This window comes from Marmota flaviventris, chromosome 7 (assembly GCF_047511675.1).
Source record: "Marmota flaviventris isolate mMarFla1 chromosome 7, mMarFla1.hap1, whole genome shotgun sequence".
Taxonomy (NCBI): Eukaryota; Metazoa; Chordata; class Mammalia; order Rodentia; family Sciuridae; genus Marmota; species Marmota flaviventris.
Window position 1 is genome coordinate 142,015,136 of NC_092504.1, and position 5,246 is coordinate 142,020,381.

The 5,246-nt window shown below is 46.5% G+C and overlaps 1 long non-coding RNA gene across 1 annotated transcript; it reads left to right on the top strand.

The window, feature by feature from the left end:
* Positions 1 to 1,825: 1,825 nt before the first annotated feature.
* LOC139706543 (uncharacterized) lies at positions 1,826 to 3,372 on the top strand. The gene is made up of 3 exons (XR_011708162.1): positions 1,826 to 1,985; positions 2,270 to 2,408; positions 3,218 to 3,372. It is a non-coding gene; the product is annotated as an uncharacterized lncRNA (long non-coding RNA).
* Positions 3,373 to 5,246: the final 1,874 nt, after the last annotated feature.

The following is a 5,246-nucleotide window of genomic DNA, read 5'->3' on the forward strand; positions in this document are numbered from 1 at the left end:
CCATCCTTTCCTCCCTGAACTCGTCCTCCCCATCCATCAGCAGACAGTGAAGGACTGAAGGGCCTCCCCATCCCACAGCTACCTGCCACCTTCCTATAGCCCTGTCTCCAAGGGACCAGGAAGCCCAGGTGCGCCACCCCCTTGACATGCAGCCCAGCCTTCCCTACCATCTCTCCTTGCTTTTCTCCTTCTGCAAATTGCCATGACATTCCGCCTGGTGGGGTCCTGTCCACAGTTTCCACCTCTCAAGGACTGAGCTTTCCAAGGCACAGAGGCACCCGGAACCTGGCACGCGGTTGTAATCCCAGGGGTCGAAATCTCAGCACCTGTATCTTCTTGCTGAGGCCAGAGGATAGCAAGTTGGAGGCCAATCGGGAAACTTGGTGAGACAGTCTCAAAATCAAAAAAATAAAGGGTTGCAAATGTAGCTCATTGGTGAACTGCCCCTGGTTCAATCCCAGTACAAAAAAAAAAAAAAAAAAGGCATAAAGGTAGCTCTTTGCTTCCCACTGAGCTCCTGTGGGGCATTCCCTGTTTCCTGGCTCTTCCTCTCCCTCCCTCACTCGGGAGAGAGCAGGTGACGTGGTCACTACTGTGGCTTGGGTGAGGTTCAGCCCCAGAGATGCTGGACGGACGGTATGGGGAGGTGGTGGAGATGCTGGCAGTAGGACCCAGCTTCAGGGAGTTAGGTCACGGGGCCACCACCCACCGAAGAGAGCAATGCCCCAATCTTGGGACAGGTTTGGTGGACTGTTCAGCTTCCACCAAAGTGGGCTGTCACAAAGTGAGGGCACCCTGACAGGCTTGGTCTCTCTCACAGGTGAGGCTCACTGCTCTTTAACACTTGCCTGCTGTGCGATGTGATCCTCCATATTGTGATGCAGCGTGAGGCCCTTGTCAGTGGCCACCTGGGTATGGACTTTCCTACCTGAAAGATCACGAGTAAGAATAACCCTTTTCTCCTTAGGAGGCAACTAGACTCAGGCATTTTGTTACAACAACACAAAAGCAGATGGAGACATTTACCATCAAAAATAACTTGACTCTTTCACTTTAAGAATTTGTCACCATAAATATAAGAATATAGTAAAATAAAGCCTAAAAAAAAAAACAAATGTTGATATGACCAAATGCGTAATAGTTTTAATTCCCGATCTCCAAAACGTAACCTAAGGGAAAAAATACAAACGGTCTCTATATATTTTTGATTATCATATTCAATCTAAAAATTCAACAAATGACAGAAAGCTACTTGGAAATTTGGTAGATAGCATCTGCCAGGGTTTATCACAACCTGGAGAGGAGACCCATACACCTTGGCTAGGGACTCTGAATATTCTATTTATTAAAAATAAAATTAAAAAGCGTACAGATTTTACATCCTAAAATTTGCCTTTTTAGAACACATGAAGCTCAAGCAATGTCTTTTATGGGCGCTAACTACCTCTCACTTGTGATTTAAAAATATTTATATTCCTAAGAATTTTAAAAATAATTAAATGAAACTTAAAAGATTCCCTCAGAGCTCTGTGCAGACAGAGGTCATCAGCTCCGTGTCACTGTGACATGTCTCCTTCTTCCCCGGGCTCGGCGCAGGCTTCCCCACGTGGATGTTCCTGAGTGCTCTGAGAGGGGATGACTTGATCCTTGGTTTGTGAGAGGATGGCTGGTCCCTGGTCCTCGGGGGACTGCCATTCACTCCTTGCATCATAGCTTTCCGGGTACACTATGTACCGACCATTGTCCTCTGTTTTCCTTCCTGCAGCTGATCTGATATTCAAGTGCTGGCTTTAATAAGTTTCCACTTTGGTTTAAAATAGATAATTGAAGAAATCCAGAAAGAGGCGGCTGACAAGGCTCCAGCTCCTGAAACCAGAATGCTGGGTGGGGTTCAAGGGTTTGACTCCTCACTTTTGGGGGAGGCAGGCCCAGGTCCTGCCTGGCTCGGAGCACCGCGCCCACCGGGCCCAGCCTGCACTGCCCAGGTCTGTGGTCCAGCTTCTCTTCTGTCTTCATTGTTGGGCTCTGGGTTCACACTCTGTTGCTTTCACATCTGGCTGGTGCAGCTTTTATGTGGTATTGAAAGTATGTGTCCAACACTGGGTCCCAGATGGACGTCCTGTGTGCCTTCTGACTTGGATTTCTGTTTACTAAACCTCTGTGGTCTGGATGTCGTGGAGCATGGGGGGGGGGGGGCAGAACTCCCCCCACTTCCTCAAAACTAGTAACCCCTCCCTCCCCCCTGCCCTCCTCTCCTCTCCTCCACTAGGTCAATGCCATCTACCAGGCCCCTCCCTTTGGATATTCTAGAACATTCCCTCCTCTCACCATAACATCTACGTCTAAACCTTGACTGTTCCAGAAGCTCATTCCACAAAAAGACTTCTACAGGTTATGCCATTAGCAAGGTAAAAATGTCGCCTCAGACCCTGGTATTCTGAATTCTGACATACTTGCTTCAGAGAAACATAAACAATGTATTAAAAAAAATTAAGTTAGCAACTATATTTTTCTGGTCAAAATCAGAAAAGAAATATGGCTAAAGCAGTTTTTAAATCTTTCCTTTAAATCTGTCATAGAAATCCTATCACAGACAAATAGATTTTCTTGACATGTTGCATAAAATTATCCTTTGAAAAAAACATTGTTTAAGCCAGTTTTTTTTTTTTTTAAGCAAAGAGCTTTGGTTGTTGTTGGCATCTCTTAATTTGCTTACTTGGGGGTATGTTCTCCCCAAATCCACACATATAATTTCCTCTCCCTTTAAAAGGGGTAATGAACACACATCTGAAGGAGAATCGACCACTTAGTTTTTGAAGTTTTAAAGCCAACTAAAGCATGAACCTCTGCTTCCTTTCGGATCCAGCCCTTTTCAATGAGAACAATGCTTACGCAAGATTTCCTAGGGGGATTTGTGGCTTGAGGATTTAATAATCTAGGCTAAAATTCAAATAGGAACCACAGCTGCTTGGATAAGACTCTTGGACCTCTTTATTTGAACTGCACTGAACTTACCAGAATTTCTGAATATTCTGAGCAATTTCTGATGTACTAGAGTGACATGCGGTGGCTACGTTTCCCACACGAGGATTTTTATATACCTGCAGCTTGTATGAAAATAAGATGAGATGATCAGCATTAGCTTTAAATATTTGTACATATGTTGAAAACAAATCTGACTCCATTAAAACGAAATGAATATTGTCTTCTGTTTTAGGAGGGAAGATCCAGTTGAGAACACTTTAGAGCACTACACTGGAACAAGCTAGCGCTGTGCTTAAAACCTGACCTCTGTTGAAGCGTGCTGTGGTCTGGATGACCTTTGTCTCTCCAAAGGTGCTTGTGTTGGAGGCTTGGTTTGCAGTGCAGCAGGAGATGGTGGGACTTTCAAGAGATGAGTCTAGTAGGAGGTCTTGAGGTTCCTGGGGGTCCTGCCCTCAGAAGGGATGAAAGTGGTTCTTGTGAGAAGGTTTATGCAAAAGTCTGATCTGACCCCAAGTCTCTCTTCCTATTGACATATTTGGTCACTTTCACACATTGCAATTTATACCTTGTGAGACAATCAAGAGAGGTCCTCACCCAAACTAGCCAGTGCAGGCACAGTGCCCTTGAACTGGCAGAATTAGGAGCTAAAAAAAGCTGCTTCTTTATAAAGTTAGCTCACTCGGGTATTTTGTTATAGCAGCAAAATTGACTAATACAGGGAGTATGTTTGTGAGGTTTCAGAAATCTGAAATATGTTAAATAATAATAGCCTTTTGTGTATATTTAAATGAGGTCCCAGGCAAAATTTTCAGAGGCTGTCACAGACTTATAATGTTATTTACAACCCAGCCCCCTGTAGAGCTCCTGTCTGAACAGTGGTGGACTGTCACCTGGATGCAGCGTCCTGACCAGCACCTGACCAGGGCCTCTCCATCTCTCTCTGCTACAGCATTTACTAGAAAGACTGACAACTGTGAATCCTTCTGCTCTCCATTTGAGATGCATGGGTCTCCTCGGACACAGGAGATGAGGCCTTCGTCTGCCTCACAGCCTCTGTGAGAGGCTGAATCCTCACCACCCCAAGTGCCTGCTAGGAGACACAGCTGGCCAGCTCTTCCTAACATGCCCTGAGGCCCCTCTTGTCCCTCTTACCGCCCCCCCCCCCCTTCAACTGCAGTCACCTCTGCAGAGGGGTGGGGCTCAGCTCCTGCCTTTATGGCTAATAGTCAGTGAAGCAAATGCTATCATCTCCTTCATGTCCAGCGTGGTCACTGAAAGTCTTAAATAGGGAAGCAGCCCATCTGCTGTGCCGGAAATGAGGAGAATAACCCGTGAGGAAACTGAGGTCCTTTGGAGGGGGCTCGCTTCTCAGGAACTTGCTAGCAGTGCTGGGGCCCACGTCACAAGTCCAGGCGGGCACTGAGGCCATCTACCACAAGAATCCAGGGGAGGGGGCCTGGCAGGAGAGCGTGCCTAGCCCGCTCTCAGTCAAGGCACCCCGGAGGGGGATCAGCAAGGCCACAGTTCTCAGGGGAACGGCATCATCGCGTGGGAAACTCTGATGCTCTCATGGACAAAGCACAAGAAGTGACAACCAAGAACAAACTTCCAGAGGGCAATTCCCATGGAGAAAGATGCCAAGAAAGGTCTCTTAGGTACTGTGTCCAGTGTCTGGAGGTAAGGGATGCTGAAAGCCATAACCAAGTAGGAATGACACATGGCATTTCTGGCTGAAAGGTGACCCCAGAAAGCCATTGAGATGATATGATTATGTTAAGATGTGCATTCAATTGGAGATTAGACCCTGCTGTCTGCCTCGGCCTGCTACTTTGGAGCTCTCGCAGGGACTCCAGGAGAGTTCCCATTGGTTGGGGAAGTGTGGTTCGGGAGAGTTCCCGGGGAGCATGTGTGGAGTGTGCTGGTGGAGTTCAGAAATAAAGTTTGTTCCTGCTTCAGTGGCTCGTGATTTGTGCCCAGCCAGACTGCGGCATAAGGGCTTACCAACCTTCCCTCAATTGGTAGGTAAAACAATTTATGCTTGAATTTTTTTCCCAGAAGTTCACACCCAGTATAGTATTTCCTTTAACAAGTCGATCCAGCATGTATTGGAGGAAACGTAGGCCTGAACACTGGCCACGTGAGACAAGAATGATATTTCTTTGATAGATAAATGTTGCTGATGGAATTTTATTGGACTAGTACTACAAACATCTAATTTTACAGTTATCCAAATGATTTGGAAAAGGAGGCCGCGGTCACAT